General features: G+C 37.8%; 1 long non-coding RNA gene across 1 annotated transcript; it reads right to left on the bottom strand.

Moving 5' to 3' along the window:
- Positions 1 to 220: 220 nt before the first annotated feature.
- On the bottom strand, positions 221 to 23,145 carry LOC140614992 (uncharacterized). The gene is made up of 3 exons (XR_012015679.1): positions 22,523 to 23,145; positions 12,630 to 22,361; positions 221 to 988 (listed from the first exon to the last, which is right to left on the bottom strand). It is a non-coding gene; the product is annotated as an uncharacterized lncRNA (long non-coding RNA).
- Between the last annotated feature and the right edge of the window lie 54 nt (positions 23,146 to 23,199).

Genomic DNA, 23,199 nt, shown 5'->3' with positions numbered 1-23,199 from the left:
AATTAGCAGAATATTTAGATCTTACCTGTTTTCCACTGATATTTTATTTAAATTCAATTAATTAACATATAGTGTATTAGTTTTAAAGATAGAGTTCAGTGATTCATCAGTTGTATATACCACCCAGTGCTCATTAGTTACATCATGTGCCCTCCTTAATACCCATCACCCAGTTACCCCATCCTCCCACCCACTTCCCCTCCAGCAACCCTCAGTTTGTCCCTAGAGTTAAGAGTCTCTTATGGTTTGTCTCCCTCTCTGATTCATCTTATTTTATTTTTCCCTCCCTTCCCCTATAGTCCTATTTTGTTTCTTAAATTCTACATATGACTGAAATCATATGATAATTGTCTTTCTCTGATTGACTTATTTTGGTTAGTATAATACCCTCTAGTTCCATTTTCTACTGACCTTTTTAATTGATGCAAGTTAAACACAAGGCTAGGGCTATCATAAAGCATCTCAGATCAGTGTAGCAGTGTTATGATGGGCAATCACATTATTATTGTCATTGGTATTATTATTATTATTACTATTAGATTATAGTCGTATTTTTATTACTGCTAAAACAAAGTATTATTATCATTCTTGTTATTACTAAATTATAGCTTAATGGTTAGGAAAAAGACTTTTGCTCATAATAGCAAAAACTGAAAACAACTTAAATTTTCTTGTTTATGTTCTCACAATGGAATATTAACAGGAATGAAAATAGTGCTGGCAAAATTTTAGTAACAGAAAATCTCAGAAGATAATATAGATTATTAAAATCTTTTTATAAAAATATGAAATAAGTAAAACAATATAAGTGATAAAACACTTTCTCCCCAAAAGCAATTATAAGAAACAAAATTCAAGAGGGTGAGTATCTTTGGGGCACCTGGGTGGCTCAGTCAGTTAAGTGTCTGACTCTTGATCTCAGCTCAGGTCTTGTTCTCAGGGTCATAAGTTCAAGCCATGGACTGGGTTCCACTGGGTATGGAGCCTGCTTTAAAAAAAGGGGGAGGTGAGTGTCTTAAGGAGGGAGACAAAGAGATGGAGAACATTAGAAAATGTAAGTTATCTATTCTTAGTTTAGGTGGTAGGTTCACGATGTTCATTTTATCAGTACAAATAAATGACTATGATTAGAGCTCTGAGCTAGACCAATGATGGCAGTGTATCTGTCATAAACTGAAGATTATATTTAATTCAGTACTCTCTACTTAAGAACAACAACATTCTTCACCAAGAATAATGTTCATAACAGCTTTATATGTAATAGCAAAAAACTGAAAATTACACAAATGTCTAACCCAAATAATATTAAGTGAAGTCGGTGAATGATTAAACAAAACTGGTACCTCTGCATAGTGGAATGCTACTCAGCAAAGAAAAGAAACAAACTAGTAATGAACACAAAAACCTGGATGGATATCAAGGGCATTTTGCTTAGTAAAAACAACTAATCTCAAAAGGCTACCCACTGCATGTTTTCATTTAATAACATTCTCAAAATGACAGAACTATAAGATGTGGATGCCAAGAAGGTAATAGGGTCGGGGCAGATATTTAAAGGAGTAACATTAGGGAGTTCCTTTGTGGTTATGAAACAGTTTTGCATCTTGAATGTGGTGGTAGTTATACAAATATATGCATAAAAACTACATAAAAACTTGTTTATATATACACACATATATAAACAAAACTGCATAGAACTGTGCACACACACACACACCAAGAAAACAGCATATTATAAAGGTATAGTATTCTAAGCATGTTGGTACAGACACATGAATGAACAAAAAGATCAAGGTAATGGAAAAGAGAGACCAATTATGGATCCAAATACAAACAGAAATTAAGTATCTGATAAGATGACATTTCAAATCAGTGACCAAGAAAGATGGCTTATTTAATAAAAATTATCTGACCTAATTAGATCAGAGATATTATAAATAAATTTTAAAAAAAGCAAAATGGTTAAAGTTCTAAGAGAAAGCATGAGATAATTTTTCTTAAATAGAAAAATTTCAGAAAACAAAATATTTATATAGATAACTACATAAAAATTAAAGATAACACACATGAACTAATACAACAAAGTAAAAAAAAGATAAATAATGAGCTGGAAAATATGTTTGTAAGACATACAACAGACAAAAAATCGATTTCCTTGAGATATAAAGAGGTCCTACAATAAGAGACAACCAATATAAAAATGGGAAAAGAAATGAACGAAAGTTAGTAACATAACAAACTAAAACACAGCTGCAAAATATATAATATGATATGAAATCTCATTCACAATTTTAAAGCTATAAATTTAAAATTTTTTTACAAGTTTTATAATAAATTGTATTGGCCAAGGCTTGTGGAGAAAAAAATGAACTAATTAACATCTTAAAAGGTCAGAGACCCTAAATCTTACAGGTAATTATCATTTCATTCCTATGTTATTCATTCAAAAACTCACAATACTTTACACCTGCATGTGCCAGTCACTATTGGTGCTGAATATGCAGCAGTGAACAAAATAGCTAAAAACCCCTGTGCTCATGAAGCTCACATTCATTCAGGTAAGGAATAGAGAGGTATGATGAGAGCTAGCTTTAGATGAAGACAGGAGTAAGATGAGAGAGACAAAGGTAATATATACCTATTTTGACATCTCTTCATACAAATCTCCTCCCTCTCAATTGCCTGGCAATATCCTGTCCACCTACTTCTGAGTTCATCTCTAATGTACCCTACCTCCTCCCTGACTTCTTACCACCCACTCTACATCGTAAAAAATATTTTTACAAATTATAAAACAGTATATAATGCAGTGATATTTTTCATTTCCTCAATGTGTACAATTATGCATTTGATATATTAGGTGTTTGGTATACGAATAAATAAATTTTTGTCAAAGGCAGCATATGAACTATGTAAGCAGTAAAGGTGTTATAAGAGAAAACAGATGGCTTACAGGGAGGGGGTAGGAGAACAGATGACCAAGATGCTGTTCCAAGATGCAAAATATACCTCTAATTAATTATGCTATAAACATGAAACATCAATACTGTGTCAGCAAATATGAAATCGTTTTCAATAGGTCATAATGTAGCTAAAAGAAATAATGAAATGCAGTAAAGACAGTCCAACATGCACAACCATTTTTGTTTGACTATTTGAAAACAAAGTATTAATAGGTAAGGCTATAAACACAATGAAAAAAAAAAAGAAAAAAAAAAGAAAAAAAAAGAAAAGAAAAAAAAGAAAAAATAAATAAACACAATGAAAATATATTTAATTAATAGCTAAATGAAAATACTTTATGGTCAAAGAATTGCTTTTGGCTTTTCACCCTCATAACTTTAATTAACTAAAACTCTTTTGAAGTAGAATTTATTTAGTCTTTTGAAATAAAATATTTTCCCCAATGCTATTATTATAAAGCTGGAACACAACATCCTTGCCTTGGCATGTCATAAAAGCCACTTCTTTGTGTATAGCTGTAATTCAAGCATGCAGTAAAGAGAGACTGCAGAACATTCAAGAATAAAAACCAAGAACAAGTGGAAAAGAAACATAAAGAGCCAGGATTATAATGTTCAAATACATGGTGTGACAGCCTTAATGAATGTACTTTCAGAGGTTACACATCACCAACAGGAGGCCAGGGAGAGAGAGAGAGGAAGTAACACAAAGGGCAGATTTAGAAATAAAGACGTGACATTAATTCAAGACAGTGATAAATTAGAAAATAATTGTTGGGAGTTAAATGACTCATAATCAATTTTAAGTGGTAACATTTTTCCAACACTTATTTTGGGGAACACGTATTGCTCTACCCCTTGGAATCGGTATTGCAAGAAAGAAAAAGTAATAAACAGAAATATAAAAATATATTTTAAAAATATAAATAATATTTTTTAATGTTTTATTTATCATTTTTTAAATTTTTATTTATTTATGATAGTCACAGAGAGAGAGACATAGGCAGAGGGAGAGGGAGAAGCAGGCTCCATGCACCGGGACAATCCCTTTTTTAATGTTTTAAATAAAAAGTGGAGTGGCTCTGCATCTGTGATGGGTAAAAATTGGAATCAATTTTTTAAAATTTTAAATTTAATTAAAAAAAATTTTTTTAAAGATTTTTATTTATTCATGAGAGACACACAGAGAGAGAGAGAGAGAGAGAGAGAGAGAGAGAGGCAGAGACACAGGCAGAGGGAGAAACAAGCTCCATGCAGGAAGCCTGACGCAGGACTCAATCCCGGGTCTCCAGGATCACACCCTGGGCTGGAGGCGGTGCTAAACTGATGAGCCACCCGGGCTGCCCTAAAAATTTTTTTTAAATAGGCTCCATGCTAAGCATGGAGCATGGAGCCAATGCAGGGCTCAAAGTCACAACACTGAGATCAAGCACTGCGCTGAGATCAAGAGTCAGACACTTAACCAACTGAGCCATCCACGTGCCCCAAAAATGCAATAAGTTCTATAACTGTCCCTATGGTAGCTGGAATCCAAGAAGTGGCTGTGCCAGGGTAGAATTGTAAAGAATGAACTGCCAAGAAGGGCATCCTCTTTGAGGATCAATCTTTACCAATGTGTACCAAATTAGGGCAGTTTCAAATTGGGTCAGGTCCAACTTGGGGACAACAGAACCTCTTCTTTTTTTTTTTTTTTTTAAGGATTTTATTTATTTATTCATGAGAGACACACACACATACAGAGGCAGAGACCCAGGCAGAGGGAGAAGCAGGCTCCATGCAGGGAGCCCAATGTGGGACTCAATCCCGGGTCCCCTGGATCATGCCCCGGGGCAGAAGGTGGTGCTAAACCACTGAGCCACCCAGGCTGTCCCAGAACCTCTTCTAAGTCTCAGCTTGCCAGTGACCAGGGTCATCTCAGGAGGTGATGTTCCCCAACATCTCTTGGCTGCTCCATGAGTTGGGGACTTGGTAGTTTCTGCATTCTGGAGAGGTCTGTCAAAGACAGCTGCTACTCTGTCACCAAATCCCTTCCTCTGAGGTCACCTCAGCAGGAAAGGATCAAGCTGGTTGTGTTCTTCTATTCAAGATACCCTGATAATAGGGAGTATAGCCAGGGGAGATTTTTATTTAGCCATTAGTTAGATACATTTCCATTGTGTTACTTGCCTACATGATGGATTGAGTGGATCAGTCACTCAGGGGTAGATTAGGGCACAAAATCTGTGGTACAAGAGGGCAAGGGACATTGTGACTACATAAATGGCCCAATGGCCTTTAAGTTATCCATGTCTTACTCTTGTACTCTGCATTGTTATACTATTCAGCATCATGCCTGTCTTCCCTACAAAATAACATAAAATGCTCAGCATGTACACATCCACATAGCGCCCAGCTCCCATTGTTCCCTGACCTGAATCCGTTATTTCTACACCTGTCTCAACTCTTACTCCTAGTCTCAATGCAGCAGCCAAAACAATTTTTCTTCCCTGTAAGGTTTCCAGTTGTCATGGTAACCAAAAGACAAGTGCAAAGAAAAAAATCACATAATGAGGCTAGATACAAAATCTGAGCTATCCCCAAGCGACTTGCTGAGACGACTTGATTTCTTTTCATTTTGAATGCATGTAATAAGTAAACCACAATCTATGTGGTTAGTTTTAACTGTTTACCTGGATTAGCTAAAGAAATGTTGGGGGGTGGGGGCTCAACTTGTTTTGAAGAGGTTTGTTGCCAACCTTTTAAGGCAACTTGCTTTAATTGCCTCAGGTTTTTTAAAATGTCATGAAAAAACTTCAAAAGTGACTTAAAAGAAATGTAATGGAATTCCACTCACTTCAGACCAAAAAAATAAAAAATCCCATTTCTTGATAATAAAGAATGCTTTAAGTAAAAGCAGGTTATCTGTACAACTCCATCCTTGCTCATTTTGCCCTAACATCAAGCATAGAAACAATTTCTCCAAGTGTTCCATGAGCACATATCATAGAGAAAACGGACTGCTCTTAGAGTAGACTTTATATCAGTAATTTGAAAAAGTTTTTCAGAGATCAATTATTATTTCCTCTGATGTAAAAGTCCATGCACTCAAAAATAAGAATTGAGCCACTACTAATTACCATAGCAACTTATCTCTCCCAATGTTGATACATGTTTCGATGCCCTCCCCCAGGAAATTTTGATGCCAGAGTGCAGCATTCAAGAACCTAAGATAGTATGGCCTCTCTGTCTTTTGCTCTCTCTTTTGGTGTGTCACACACACACACATTCTCTCCCTTTTCCTCTCTCCTTCTAATTTTTTTCCATCTCTCCCTGTCCTTAGCAGATATTGTTGGAGCTTCTCCATATGCCAATTCTTCCAATTCTCATGCTGGCTGAGCTCCACTTTTTAGTAGATCCCACTTTCTTCCCAAGGCTCTCTAGCTCTAGCTCACTGCAGGAGGTAATTATGACTGATCTAAGGCACTCATCAGGGCAGCCCCGGTGGCTCAGGGGTTTAGTGCCACCTTTGGTCCAGGGTGGGATCCTGGAGACCCGGGATTGAGTCCCACATCAGGCTCCCTGCATGGAGCCTGCTTCTCCCTCTGCCTGTGTCTCTGCGTCTCTCTCTCTCTGTGTCTCTCATGAATAAATAAATAAAATCTTAAAAAAAAAAAAAAGGTACTCATAAGGTCTCATTCTCCTTGCCAGGGATTGGTTAGGTATGTATCTAACTTAGACAATTAGTTGTGAGCAGCAAGTTGCCAACAACCTCTGTGTTTTTAATTTCAAATTCCATTTGTTTCATTGCAAGTATATAAAAACATGATTGAGTTTTGTATATTAGCCTTATATGCTGCAACCTTGCTATAATTGCTTATTAGTTCTAGGAGGTTTCTTTTTTTCTCAATTCTCTTGGATTTTCTACGTAGACATTCATGTTATTTGCAATCAAAGACAGTTTTATTTCTTCCTTATCTATCAGTATATCTTTTATTTCTTTTTCTTATGTTATTGCATTGGCCATGATTTCCGGTATGATGTTGAAAAGGAGTGGTGAAAGGAGACATCCTTGCCTTGTTCCTCATGTTAGGGGGAAAGATTCAAGTTTATCACCATTAAGTATGATGTTAGCTGTAGGTTTTTATAGATATTACTAAGTTGAGAAGCTTCCCTCTATTCCTAGTTTACTGAGAGTTTTTATTATGAGTGGGTGCAATGTTTTTCCTGCATCTATTGATATGATCATGCGATTTTTCTTCTTTATCCCATTGATGTAATGGATTACATTAAATTAATGTCAAACCAGCATCGCATACTTGGGATAAATCCCACTTGGTTATGGTGTCCTGATGTCTAACTCTTTTATACACTGTTAGGCCTTGTTTCCATAGTGTAGTGGTTATCACATTAACCTTACACTGTTGGATTTGATTTGCTAATGTTTTGTTGAAGATTTTCATCTAAGTTTATAAGAGATATTGGCCTATAGTTTTTTTCTTTTTCTTTTTTTGGTAATGTCCTTGTCTGGTTTTGGTAATGGGGTAATGCTGGCTTCACAGAATGAGTTAGCAAGTAGTCCCTCTGTTTCTATCTTCTGAAAGAGACTGGTGAATTAGTATAATTTCTTCCTTACATGTCTAGGAGAACTCATCAGTGAATCTATTTGGGTTGGTGTTTTCTGTTTTAGAAAGTTATTAATTACTGTTTCAATTTGAATTTCCTTAAAAGATACAGAGTTGGGACATCTGGGTGGCTCAGTGGTTGAGCATCTGCCTCTGGCTCAGGGTGTGATCCCAGGATCTCAGGATCAAGTCTCACATCAGGCTCCCTGCAAGGAGCCTGCATCTCCCTCTATGTCTCTACCTCTTTCTCTGTGTTTCTCATGAATAAATAAATAAAATCTTAAAAAAAAAAAAAAGATACAAGGCTATTCAGATTATCTATACTTTCTAATGTGACTTTTGGCAGATTTTATCTTTCAAGGAACTCGTCAATTTCATCTAGGTCATCAAATTTATAGGCATAGAGTTGTTCTTGGTACTCTTTATTATCCTTTTTTTAAAAAGTAAGTTCTACCCTCTACATGGGGCTTGAACTCATGATCAAGAGTTGCATGCTCTACCAACTGAGCCAGCCAGGCACCCACCTTAATATTATATCCTTAAAAAAAATTATTTTAAAGGGTGAAAGAGTTGGGGTGGGAGGAAGAGGGAAAGAGTCTCAAGCAGACTCCCTGCTGAGCATGGAGCCTGCCTCAGGGCTCAGTCTCAAGACTCTGTAATCATGACATGAGCCAAAATCAAGAGTCAGATGCTTAACTGACTGAGCCACCCATGTGCCCCTCTTATCCTTTTAATAGAATCTGTAGTGATATCTTCTTTCATTTCTGATATTAGTAATTTCTGTCCTTTTTTTTCCCTTAGCCTAGCTAGCAGTTTATTAATTCTATTGATCTTTTCAAAGAACAAGCTTTTGAATATTTTTAAAGATTTTATTTACTCATGAGAGACATAGAGAGGCAGAGACATAGGCAGAGGGAGAAGCAGGCTCCCTAAGGGGAGCCTGATGTGGGACTCCATCCCTGGACCCCAGGATCACAACCTGAGCTGAAGGCAGTCATTCAACCACTGAGCCACCCAGATGCCCCAGCTTTTGGATTTGTTGATTTTCTCTATTGATTTCCTGTTTTCAATATCCTTGATTTCTGTTCTAACTTTTATTATTTTTCTTCTGCTTACTTTAGATTTAATTTGCTCTTTTCTAGTTTCTTAAAATGAAAGTTTAGATTATTGATTATAGATTTTTATTCTTTTCTAATATATGCATTCAATGCTATAATATTCCTTCTAAGGATTGCTTTCACTATACCCCACACGTTTTGATAACTTGTATTTTCATTTAGTTCAAAACATTTTAAAATTTACCTTGAAGATTTCTTCTTTAACCCATGTGTTATTAGGAAAAATGTTTAATCACCAAATATTTTGGGATTTTCCAATTGTCTTTCTGTCATTGGTATCTAGTTTAATTCCATTGTTGTCTGAGAGCAGACATTCTTTTAAATGAGTTAAAGTGTGTTTTATGGCCTAGGATGTGGGTCTATCTTGGTGAATGTTCCTATGGGCTTGAAAAGAATGTATATTCTGTTGTGAGATGAAGAAGCCTATAGATGTCCATTATATCCAGTTGATTGATGGTACTGTTGAGTTCAAACATGTCCTTACTGATTTTCTACCCCCCTGGATATATCCATTTCTGATAGAAGGGTGATGAAATTTCCAAATGTAATAGTGAATTCATCTATTTCTCCTTGCAATTCTATCAGTTTTTGCCTTACATATTTTGGCTGTCTGTTGTTGGGTGTATACACATTAAAGATTATGATGCCTTCTTGAAGAATGAACCCCTTTTTCATTATGTAATGTCCTTCTTCATCTCTGTTAACTTTCCTTGCTCTTAAGTCTATACTGCCTGAAGTAATATAGCTATTCTTGCTTTATTTTGATTAGGGTTAGCATGGTATAGCTTTCTCCACCCATTTACTCATTTACTTTTAATCCACAAGTGTCTTTATATTTAAAGTGGGTTTCTTGTAGACATCATATAGTTGCTTTTTGATCCACTTTGAAAATCTCAATCTTTTAATTGGTGTATTGGATCATTGACATTTAAAGTTATTACTGTCATAGATTAATTTCTGACATATTTGTTACTATATTCTATTTGTTGCCCTTGTTCTTGTCCACTTTTTTTGCCTTTCATCATTTTCATAGAATATATTATATAATTCCATTTTCTTTCTTAGTATGCCTTTCATATACATATATATACACAAAATTTTATATGTATATATATATATAAATCACACACATATATATGTAATTTTTTTTTTTTACTTTTTCTAGTAGTTGCCTTATAATTTGCAATTAATTCAAGTCCACTTTCAAATAATCCTACACTGCTTCACAGGTAGTGTGCCTTATAACAAAATAATTCCTCCCTCCCTTCCATTGTATTATTGCTATTATTTCACTTATATACATAAAAGTACATAATCAAATATTTTGCTGCCACTATTGTTTTGGACAAACTTTTTCTGTTAGATCAATTAACAATAAGAAAATGAAACTTTTTTTGAAAATTACATGCTTTTATTTCACTTTGACTTATTTCTTCTCTAATGCTTTTTTTTTTTTTTGATACAACTTTCTGACCTGAACCTTTTCCTTCTCTTTTTTTAAAAAAGATTTATTTATTTATTTATTTATTTAAGAGAGAGAGAGAGCATGTGCATGCATGAAACTGGGGACAGAGGCAAAGGGGGAGGGGGGAGGGAGAATCTCAAGCTGACTCCTCACTGAGCACAGAGCTTGATGCAGAGCTCCATCTCAGGGTTGTAATACCAAGAGTCAGACACAACTGACTGAGCCACCCAGGCACCCCTCATTTTCCTTCTAAAGAACTTTTAACAGTTCCTACAAGGCAAGTCAATTGGCAACAATTCCATTAATTTTTGCTTGTCTGAGAAACTCTCTATTTCTCCTTCACTTTTGAAAAATTAGTTTGCAGAGAACATAATTCTAGGTTGTTGTTTTTTCCTCTCAACACTTTAAATATTTCACTCCAACTCTCTTCTTGCCTGCATGGCTTTTGATGAGAAGCCGATGTAATTTGTATTTTTGCTCCTCTATAGGTAATGTTTTTTAATTTTGGGTTTTATGAGGATTTTTTCTTCATCTTGTATTATCAACAATTTGAATACAATATTCCTACATAAAGTCTTTTTTGGGCATTCATTTGCTTGGTGTTCTCTGAGTTTCCTGGATCTGTGATTTGGTGTCTGACATTAATTTAGGAGAATTCTCCTTCATTTTTGCTTTAAATATATCTTCCTTTTTGCTTTCTTGTCTTTTCTTTTCTTTCTTTTCTTATATCCCCATTATGCATATGTCATACTTTTTGTAGCTGTCCCATGGTTCTTGAATATTGTTCTGTTTTTTTTTTTTTTCTGTCTCTTTTCTCTTGCTTTTCAGTTTTGGAAGTTTCTACTGAGATATCCTCAAGCTCAGAGAGTCTTTCCTCACCTGTGTCCAGTTGAAGAAAGAAGCCCATCAAAGGCACTCTTCATTTCTGCTAGTGTTTTTAATCTCTAGCATTTTTTTCTGACTCCTTCTTACAATTACCATCTCTATGCTTATATTACCCATCTATTCTTGCATGCTGTCTACTTTATCCATTAAACCCTTAGCATATTAATCAGTTGTTTTATTTATTTTTTTAAATATTTTATTTATTTATTTATTCATAGACACACAGAGAGAGAGAGGCAGAGACATAGGCAGAGGGAGAAGCAGGCTCCATGCAGGGAGCCTGACGTGGGACTCGATCCTGGGTCTCCAGGATCACACCCTGGGCTACAGGCAGCGCTAAACTGCTGAGCCACCCAGGCTGCCCTAATCAGTTGTTTTGAATTCTGATCTGAGAATTCAAACAACTCTGCCATATCTGAGTCTGGTTCTGATGCTTTCTCTGTCTTTCTAAACGTTTTTTTTTTTTTTTTTTTTGGGGGGGGTGGGGCACTTAATATGTCTTATAACTTTTTCTTGATAGTTGGACATGATATACTGGATAAAAGAACTGCTATAAATAGGTGTTTAGTAATGTGGCAAGGTGTGGGGGGAATAGAGAAGTATTCTGTAGTCCTATAATTGGTATTAGTCTTTTAAGGAGCCTGTGCCTCTCTGGATTGTGAGCTTCACAAGTACCTTTCAGTTTTCTTCCTAATCCTTAGGAGGGACAGATGGCTAGAGATGATTTAGTTTGGGTATTTCCCTTTCCTTCAGTCAGGCTCTGGTTGAACAGTTTCTTCCGAGGCAGGCCTTGTTAAGAACAGATGCTTGGTATATTCAAAATGGCTACTTTCCGCCTTGCCCTGCCAGAAGCATGAGGAATTTTTCTCCAATATTCACTATGAGAACATGGTCAAGGTCCTGGAGGTAAAACTGACAAGAGTATATATCCCCATATGACTGAGTCTTCTTGGAGCTTTTGATTCTCAGACTTGGCCACATTGAGCCTCCAATAATTCATCAATTGCAGTTTTGGTTTTCCAACTCTTGCACTGGTTCCTTAGGCTTCTGCCTGTCGGTTTCTGCCATAGTAAATTGTGATTCTTCTGTTTGGGAGCAGCAGTTTGTATTGTGACCTCGCTTCTCTGATGAACCAAAGAAAGCTGTTGATTTTTTCAGTTTGTTCAGCTCTTTACCGATCGTTAGCATGCAATGGCAACTTCCGAATTCCTTACATGCCTGACTAGAAACTGGAAGTCAGTTGTCATCTTTTGACCATGAGGCTGAGAGCCACACATTTAGAATGACAATGCAGGAAAATAAAAAGGGAACTGGTCATTGTTGATGTCCTTGACTTGTTGCACTTGGATTGCCTTCCTTGGGACTTATTGTTATTTGGAAAACAAAAATACATCTCTCATTGGTTAAGCCACTCAATTTTGGTTTTCATTACAGGTAGCTAAATGCAATCGCAACTGATACATACTTTTGCCCATTTCACTCCTCACTGATATGGCTAACTAAAGGTGGGCAGGAAAATATAAGTGTGTATATTACTCAATCTAGCTTGTGATTTCTATAGAATTTTTTTAAACAATGAAATTTACAAAAATAATACCTTTAGTCCTCCTTTTGCCATGTGATAAGGAGTTATGTTCTCCTGTTGCTTTGAGTCCAGATTCTTTAATTTTCTTCTAATCCTAGAAATTTCCAGGATATATCAGGCTGTGGACATCACATCATCACAAAATCAGTTTCTCTCCCAGAGCCCAGAGCTGCCTCCAACAGATTCAATTTCCCTTCATCCACAATATATTATACTATCTGCATTTTTTAAAAAAGATTTTATTTATTTATTCATGAGAGACACACAGAGAGAGAGAAAGGCAGAGACACAGGCAGAGGGAGAAGCAGGCTCCTCACAGGGAGCCTGATGCAGGACTCAATCCCCACACCGGGATCATGCCCTGAGCTGAAGGCAGACAGATGCTCAACCACTGAGCCATCCTGGTGTCCCTATCTGCATATTTTAATAGAAGGTGGATCTTGTATTTCATCAGGAAATGAAACACTGTTTTAGAGATAGAAAACTGACCACATGCTATCAGTTCTCTCACCAAATAAATAGAAGATCTCTATAGAGAATAGGAAACCGTAAAAAGTGCTAAACCAAATTTTGAAAAGAATCTAAAAGGATTCAATATCGTATAAAATACAATAAATGAAATTTAAACTGCAAAGACAGAGCTTTCAGGTTGGTGGACACATCCAGATACTAAGAGGGTAGCATGCCCTTGGGACATCAAAGCTCCATGCTACCCCATGCCCCAACATTTTGGCTTATGCATCTGTTGTTCATTTTCTGGTTTTGAGTTGAAGGAGAAGGCCATGTGAAGACAGAGGCACAGATGGAGTTATGCAGCCACAAGCTAAGGAAAGGTTATAGCCATCAGAAGCTGAAAGTGTCAAGGAAGGATTCTCCACTAGAGCCTTCAGAGGGAGCATGGCCCTACTGACACTTCAACTCAAACTTCCGGCCTCAAACTCTGAGATGATAAATTTCTGTTGTTTTAAGCCAAGAACAAATAAACAAAAAACCCAAGGTCAGATCCCTGCTCTGAAAAGATGGCCCTCAGACTTGGCTGCTCATTGGAAACACCTAAGAAAGCTTAAAACAAAAAACAAGCAAAGAAGAAAACACTCTATACTTCAACCCAGATCAATTGAGTCATAATTGCAGGGTGAGGTCCAGGAATCAGTTCCTTAAAATGGTATGCATCTAGGTTTAGGAATCATTACTCTGGATCAGGGATGAGCAAACTGTGGCCCACAGGCCAAATCTGGCCTGCCATCTGCTTTGTAAATAAAATTTTATTGGAACAATGCACACACACTAAAGCCCAATTTAGTAAATGAGATTCTGATGAAGAGAGAATTAGGAAACTGGAAAAAGAAAATTAGATAGATTGGAATGGAAATTAATGAAATAAAGAATAGAAAAGCAATAGAGAAAATCAATTAAATTAAGCTAGTTCTTTGAAAAGAGCAACAAAATTGACAAACCTTTAGCTAGACTAACTTCCTCTCCCCACCAAGGAAGACTCAAATAACTAGAATCAGAAATAAAAGAGTGGGCATTATTATGACCTTACAGGAAAAAAAAGGATTATAAAGGAATACCGTAAACAACCCTATGCCAACAAATTAGAGAGCCTTGCTGAAATGGACAAATTCCTACAAAGAAACAAACTAATGAAATTTACTCAAGAAGAAATAGACAAGTGACTAGACCTATAAAAAGTGAAGAGGTTAATTATCAGAAAACAACTCACAAAGCTCAAACCCACATTGTTTCACCATTGAATTCTGTACTAAAAATTAAAGGAAAGGTTATGCCAATTCTTTACAAACCCTTCCAAAAGTTAGGACAGAAGGGAACACTCATTTTGTGAGGCCAGCATTACTCTGATACCAGAACCAGAAAAATACATCACAAGAAAACTACAGACCAGTATCTATTATGAATATGAACAGATTAATTCTCAACAAAATACTAGCAAAACTAAATGCACAAACATATAAAAACAGTGAAATACCATGAACAAGTAGGATGCAAGTTTGGTCTAACTTCTAAAAGTCATTTAATGTAATAACTGTAATAATATAATCAACATAATAAAAAAACTTATTTATACATCTCAGTAGATAAGTATTTTACAGCAGAAAAGTATTTTACAAAATCCAACACTCTTTCATGATAAAAACATTCAACAAACTAAAAACAGAAGAGAATTTCACCAATATGAAAAAAAGCATCTACTAAAAACCCACAGCAAACATTATACTTAATGGTGAAAGACAGAATGCTTTCCCCTAAGGTCAGGAACAAGACACAGATGTCTGCTCTTTGCCACTTTGATTCAACATTGTACTGAAGTTCTAGCCAGAGCAAACCGGCAAAGGAAAAAAGTTAAACTATCTATTCACAGATGACATGATCTTGTATACAGAAAATCCTAAAAAATTAAATAAAAAGCTATTAGAACCAATAAATGAATTCAGTGATGTTTCAGGATGCAATCAATATACAAAATCCAATTGTATTTCTACAATTGATAGTTCATTGCAAGTATACAGAAATAAAACAATGAAATTAAGACATGAAAAAAGTTTTTTAAGATTTTATTTATTTATGAGAGACACAAAGAGAGAGAGGCAGAGACATAGGCAGAGGGAGAAGCAGGCTCCATGCAGACAGCCTGATGCAGGACTCAATCCCGGGAGTCAGGGTTCATGCCCTGAGCCAAAGGCAGTTGCTCAACCACTGAGCCACCCAGGTGTCCCAATAAATGAAAATTAAATTAAGAAAACAATTCCATTTACAATGACATCAAAAAGAATAAAATACTTGGGAATTAATTTAACAAAAAAGCCTAAAACTTACACTCTGAAAACTATAAAATATTGTTGTAAGATATTAAAGAAAATCCACAACTAGAAAAAAAATCCCACGTTCATGGATTGGAAGATTTAACATTGTTAAAATGGTGATACTTCCTAATCTGATCTAAAGATTCAGTGCATCCAATCTGGATTCCCAGCTGACTTCCTTGTAGAAATTGACAACCTAACTGTAAAATTTATTTAGAATTGTGAGGGATTTAAAATAGTCAAAACAGGGCAGCCCAGGTGGCTCAGCGGGTTTAGCGCTGCCTCCAGCCCAGGGCGTGATCCCGGAGATCCGGGATCAAGTCCCACATCGGGCTCCCTGCGTGGAGCCTGCTTCTCCCTCTGCCTGTGTCTCTGCCTCTCTCTCTCTCTGTGTCTCTATGAATAAATAAATAAAATGTTTTAAAAAAATTAAAAAATAAAATAAATAAAATAGTCAAAACAATCCTGAAAAAGAAGAACATAGTAAGGCTCACACTTCCTTATTTCAAAACTTAGTACAAAGTAACAGTAACCTAGACATTGTTGTACTAGCACACAGATAAACATATAGATCAATGGAATATAACAGAGAGTCCAGAAATAAATCTGTATGTCCATAGTCAACTAATTTTCTACAAGAATGACAAGGCCATCCAGTAGGGAAAGAGTAATTTTTACTACCAGAGAGAGTAGGGAAAAAGAATGGATCTCAGACAACTACACGCAGAAGAATGAGGTTAGATCCCTTCCTTGAGCCATATATAAAAATTAATTCAAGATGGATTGAGAATCTAAACATAAGAGTTAGAACTATAAAACTGGGCAGAGTGGCTCAGCGGTTTAGCACCTGCCCTCGGCCAGGTTGTGATCCTGGAGTCCTGAGATCAACTTCCACATCAGACTCCCTCCATGGGGCCTGCTTCTCTCTCTGCCTATGTCTCTGCCTCTCTCTCTCTGTCTCTCTGTCTCTCATGAATAAATAAATAAAATATTTTTTTAATCTAAAAATTAAAATAAAAAAAAAAGAGGGACACCTGGGTGGCTCCAGTGGTTGAGTGTCTGACTTCAGCTCAGGGTGATATCTCAGAGTCCCAGAATTGAGTCCCACATCATCCCTCTTGCATGGAGCCTGCTTCTCCTCCCTCTGCCTATGTCTCTGCCTCTCTCTGTGTCTCTCATGAATAAATAAAATCTTAAAAAAATAATAAATTAATTTTTACAAAAAAGACTGTGAAAAGATAGGGATGAGGGAATGGGTAAAACAGGTGAAGGGGCTTATAAGATGTACAAACTTTCAGTTATAAACTAAGTTTATAGAGATGAAAAGGACAGCATAGGGAACATTGTCAATATCGCAATGATGTATGGTGGCAGATGGTGACTACATTTATTGTGGTGATTACTGAGTAATGTATAAAATTGTCAAATCACTATGTTGTACACTTGAAACTAATATAACACTGTATGTTGACTATACTGTAATAAATGAAGGAATGTGAAAGACAACCCACAGAATGAGGAGAAATATTTGCAAATCATTTATCTGATTTGTATCAGGAACTTATATCCAGAAACATAAGTAAATCTTACAACTCAATAATAAAAAAACAATTTAAAAAGTGGGAAAAAGATGTGAATAGATAGCTCTCCAAAGATGACATACAAATGGCCAATAAACATATGAAAAGGGGCACCTAGGCCCATAGTGGTTGAGCGTCTGCCTTTTGCTTAGGTTATGATCTTAGGGTCCTGAGATAGAACCCAGAGTTGGGCTCCATGCCAAGCACTGAGCACAGAGCCTGGAGACTGCTTAAGATTCCCTCCCTCTCTCTGCCCCTTTGCATATCCCATGCTCGCTCGCTCTCTAAAAAACAAACAATCAAATAAATATTTTAAAAATGGCTAGAATCAAAAAGTAAGATATAACAAGAGTTGGAAAATCTGTGGGAAAACTCTCACATACTGCTGGTAGGAATGTAAATGGTGCAGCTGCTTTGGAAAACAGGCCGTTCCTCAAATGATTAGATACAGAGTTACCATATGTTCCAGCCTCACCTAAGAGAAATGAAAACATATACCACACATAAACTGTACATGAATATTTGTAGCAGCATTATAGCCAAAATTAATAGCTAAAGGACAGAAACAACCCAAATGTCATCAATGGACAAACCGATCAACAAAATGTAATACAGCCATACAATGGAATATTATTCAACTGCAAAAAGAAATTAAATAGTCCTATATGCTGCAACATGTATGGTCTTTTAAAACATTATGCTAGGGATGCCTGGATGGCTCAGTGGTTGAGCATCTGCCTTTGGCTCAAGGCATCACCCCGGAGTCCTAGGATTGAGTCCCGCGTCAGGCTCTCCACAGCGAGCCTGCTTCTCCCTCTGCCTGTGTCTCTGCCTGTTTTTCTGTGTCTCTCTTGAATAAATAAATAAAATCTTTTAAAAAATAAAAATAAACATTATGCTAAGTGGAAAAAGTCAGTCACAAAAGACCACTTATTATATGATTCCATTTATATGAAATGTTTAGAACAGGGAATTCTACATTTTACTTGTTGTGTCCCTTTGGAGTTTTATGTAATAGGGCTAAAAGTAGGGAATTGTTTACAAGATATTTCCTTTCTTGACTTTTCTTTTTTTTTAAAACAGAGTTCTCTAGGGATCCCTGGGTGGCGCAGCGGTTTGGCGCCTGCCTTTGGCCCAGGGCACGATCCTGGAGACCCGGGATCGAATCCCACGTCGGGCTCCCTGTGCATGGATCCTGCTTCTCCCTCTGCTTATGTCTCTGCCTCTCTCTCTCTCTCTCTCTGTGTGTGACTATCATAAATAAATAAAAATTAAAAAAAAAAAAAAACAGAGTTCTCTAGAGTTCATGTCAAGTATCCTTGTGAGCAACAAGAAAATACTTCTCAGGGTACCTGGGTGGCTCAGTTAGTTAAGCTTCTGCGTTTGGCTCAGGTCACGATCTTGGAGTTCTGGGATCGAGCCCCACATCAGACTTCCTGCTTAGCAGGGAGCCTCTTCTCCCTCTCCCCGCTGCCTGTGCTCGCTCTCAAATAAATAAAATCTTAAAAAAAACCCAAAACACAAGATAATACTTCTCTTTTCAGAGAAATCACACAGCAGAATGATAGATTTCCTCAAGATTTAAAGTCTTAAAATAGGAGGGTGATGAGAAAAGAGTCCCTGAAGTTGGCTTGGTGGCAGTACTTCAAGGAATTGGCAAAATTTTCAAGGGGATGGCCATATGGTATACTTACAGGCTTTGGGGTTCATAGCCTTAACCAAGATTCCTGACCAAGCTTATGAATGGTATGCAAGGAGAAAGCTGTCAGATTTCCAGAGACCATTACGATCCTGGACAATACAGATGTTAGCAAAAACCTTGATGAACTAGAGCTATTGACACTTTCTGTTTCTCTGGTACCATATAAAGCCTGGGTGAGAGGGGAGCTCCTGATATTGATGAAAATTTAATTTCTTGCAAGCCTAACAGAATGAGAGCTTTGAGTCTCTCTCTCTCTTTTTAAGATTTTATTTATTTATTTATGAGAGACACAGAGAGAAGCGCAGAGACACAGGCAGAGGGAGGAGCAGGCTCCATGCAGGGAGCCTGATGTGGGACTCGATCCTGGGTCTCCAGGATCACACCCTGGGCTGCAGGCAGCACTAAACCACTGCACCACCGGGGCTGCCCAGCTTTGAGTCTCTTAATTCAAATTTTTAAAACAATAAACAAATAGATATTTCTTATACACTTGAGGGGTTTTTTAATTTTTAAATTTGGAAATAATTTCATATGAAGTTGCAGAAATTAAAATAGTACAAAGATTTTCCATCTATCCTTTTACTCAGATTCACCTATTGTTAAAATTTCCATCTGATATATTATTTCCTGTTTATCTAATAAGCTTGTATGTATATTTATATAATATATATGTGCAACATATATTTGTGTGTGTATAAAGTCTTTTTTTCTGAACCATTTGAGGGTAAGTTATATATATATCATGATCCTAAAATATTAAGTCATATATATTAGGACCAAGAGAGACATTCTCTTTCATAAGTACAGTTAGGGTTGCCAGATTTAGAGAACTCTGGGCAAATTCCCACAAAAAAGGAAATGATATCTTGTCATTTGCAACAACATGGATGGAACTAGAGGGTATTATGCTAAGTGAAGTTAAGTCAGTCAGAAAGTGACACACCATATGATTTCACTCATATGTGGAATTTAAGAAACAAAACAAATGAACAAAGGGAAAAAAGAGAGGGAGGCAAACCAAAAAACAGATTCTTAACTATAGAGAACAAACTGATGGTTACCAGAAGAGAGGTGGGTGGGAGGACAGGTGAAACAGGTGATGGGGATTAAAGAATGCACTTGTTGCGATGAACAGGGGGTGATGTAAGGAAGTGTTGAATCACTATGCTATACACCTGAAAATATTACACTGTAGGCTAACTAACTGAAATTTAAATAAAAACTTAAGGGCAGCCTGGGTGGCTCAGCGGTTTAGCGCTACCTTTGGCCCGGGGCGTGATCCTGGAGACCTGAGATCGAGTTCCCCAACGGACTCCTTGCGTGGAGCCTGCTTCTCCCTTTGCTTCTCATGAATAAATAAATAGAATTAAAAAAAAATAACTCTGGGCAAATTCCAACAGAAATTAAAGCTTCTGAACTCTGAGTAGGAAAACTATCATACTTTCTCTCCTGGACACACACACTATTCCTTGATCTAATGAGTTCTGAGTCTCTTTGGTCACCCTTCAATTCCTAAGCAATAAGCCAAAGATGCTGGGCAAGGTTTCTGATAACCAGTGTATACTATAACCTTGTTGATAAAATTGAGGGCTTGTTTGATTCTGGAATTGAATTAAAACTTGTACTTCTCCGGTCTTTTATACTTGCCTTATATAATTCCATCTCTTGGAAGTTCTGTTGATTTAGTAGTATTTCTCAGAATTGAATTAAATTTAAGAATTGTCTTATAAAAACCACTGCTTATCAAATTTGATATGCGTAGAAATCATCATTGGATCTTATTAAAAATGTAATTCTGGGGGATCCCTGGGTGGCACAGCGGTTTGGCGCCTGCCTTTGGCCTGGGGCGCGATCCTGGACACCCGGGATCGAGTCCCACGTGGGGCTCCCGGTGCGTGGAGCCTGCTTCTCCCTCTGCCTGTGTCTCTGCCTCTCTCTCTCTCTGTGTGACTATCATAAATAAATAAAGAAAAAAATATTTTTAAAAAACGTAATTCTGATTCTGTAGAACCGGGATGGGGCCTGAAATTTTGTATTTCCTGGAAGACCCTATAAGAAGACCTATTCTGTGTAGCAAGGTTATGGCCATTTATGTCACAATCAATAAATACTTGTTAAATATGTAGGAACCTAGGCCCTATCCCAATGTTCTGAGTCAGAATCTCTGGAGCAGTGGCCAGGAATACATACTTTAAAGTGAACTCCTAGGGGGACACCTGGGCTGTTCAATAGTTGAGAATCTGCCTCTGGCTCAGGTCGTGATCCCGGGGTCCTGAGATGGAGCCTGTTTCTCCCTCTGCCTATGTCCCTGCCCCTCTCTGTGTCTCTCATGAATAAATAAAATCTATAAATACATAAATACATAGAATGAACTCCTAGGAAGATTTGAGAACCAATGGTATATGGATTTGAAATGCCCTCCACCTTTTTCTCTGCTTATTTTTTGTCCTTCAAAGCCTTGTGCTTGCTGCTCTGGCCTTGTTGCTTTTATTGACCACCTCAGACTGAATTCTTTAATAGTTGTCTGCAGCAAATATTTGGTGTTTATCATGAGTTATCTTTTCTCGCACATATCCTGTCTCCCCAGACACATTTTATTTTTCGAAATGAACAGTTTTGTTATATACTTTCTTGTAGCCCCAGCTCCTAGCATAATGCTTAGCATAGAGTAAACATTTAATTAACATTTGTCATGGACAATAATGGTGATGATAGTGAACGATTAACTTATTTTCAGGGCACGTGGTTGCTTCCCAGGCTTTGTGTGATTATTTTTTTTAAAGGTTTTATTTATTTATTCATGAGAGGCAGAGAGAGAGAGAGAGAGAGAGAGAGAAGCAGGCTCCATGTAAGGAGCCCAACATGGGACTCGATCCTGAGACTCCAGGACCACGCCCCGGGCCAAAGGCAGGCGCCAAACCGCTGAGCCACCCAGGAATCCCCGGCCTTGTGTGATTAAAAGAATCTGCTGATTCCAAAAAGGAAACACCCAACTGTTTAGCAAAGACTGTCAATCCCAACTGTGGCACGTTATTTTTCAGGTATTGACACTACGATCCTTCTGTATCTTGGTAGCTTGGATTTTATTATGGTGAATGGCTTGTCAAGGGAAAAAAAGTAATACTTTGAATTTATTATGTCTTTTATCCGTGAACCCTAAAGCACTCTAAAGCCATTTATTAAGTTACTGTATACCCATGGTGTAAATATTACACCCTCTCTACAAAAACGCTGACTAGGGAAAGAGCTGTAAAATACTCGGCCAAACTCACAGAGTCATTTTAAGAAGGCCAAACCAGAAAGAATCAGTAGCAGCTGAGTGTGACCGGTAAGCCTTTCTCAACATCTCCCAGACCTCAAGTTGCGTGACTTTGCAAGGTGAGCGTTCCAGAGGAGAGAAGCCAGGATAAGAAGAAATTGACGATTATCTCAATCATCTTTTTTCTTCCTCCGTATGCCTATTGCCATTGCTCTTTGTATCCCTCTTAGGACGCTTGTACACTGTTGCTTGTGTTACGGTTATATGCTGACCCATCTTCCCTCCTTAACTTCCTTGCCTGTTTTTGCAATCAATCTTGTTCTCCCTCCTCCTCCACTGCAGTAGCAGAGAAAAAAAAGAACTGCCGGCAGACGAGATCTGAAACGAGGGGGAAAAAATTTAAAAATTAAAAACAAACAAACAAACACGAGTTTGGCACCCTGGTTCCATCCCTTAGGAAATTCTGCCTCTTTGAAAAAGTCCCTTCACTCTGAGGTACTTTCCTCTTTGTAAAATAGGGATAGATCACGCCCACCTACCTCACAAGATGGTTGAAGCGACAGAACACGATTCGTAAACTGTAAAGCATTAAATGGATAGAAGCGGTCCCCTTACTCCATCAGTCCTGGTTTGAATTAATCTAATCCCAGGGCCACATTGCGCAGCAAAGCAGGGACAGGGCGTGTCCACAGGGAACAGCCTCGAGGCAAATCTTTTTGAGGAGAGGGAGAGCGCGGAGCCGCTGGGTGTTGTAGTCTTTGCGGCAGTCTCCACAGGTCTTGGGGAAAGAAGAGGACTACAATTCCCGTGAAGCCGCGCGGAAACAGTCCCTTGCACCCTCCCGCCAAGTGCGTTCCCCAGGCTGAAGCGAGAGGCCGAAGGGGGTCCTAGGAGCGCGCGCGCCGTCGGTCCGCGGAGCGGTCGCTGAAGAGGGCTGCTGGTGGTGGCCGTGGTAGCTGAGGAAACGAGACGCACGGGAATGTGTTACGGGATAGAGAATATATCCTGTAACAAGGGATAAGACGCGTGGCAAGAGTCAAATTAAAAAATAAAAAGCCGTGCCTAACCCCTCATCACCCTAGCTGATGCTACCTTGCGCTACTGCGGAGGGGCCGGGAGCGCGCTCTCCCGCTCGCGCTTCACGCCCCAGGGACTTAAATCAGCAGGGGCGGGAAGGGGCGGGGCCTGCGGCGCACGGGGCGGGGCGTAGGGCGGC

This window comes from Canis lupus, chromosome 23 (genome assembly GCF_048164855.1).
Source record: "Canis lupus baileyi chromosome 23, mCanLup2.hap1, whole genome shotgun sequence".
NCBI classification, from domain to species: domain Eukaryota; kingdom Metazoa; phylum Chordata; class Mammalia; order Carnivora; family Canidae; genus Canis; species Canis lupus.
This window is presented reverse-complemented; position numbering and strand designations above follow the sequence as displayed.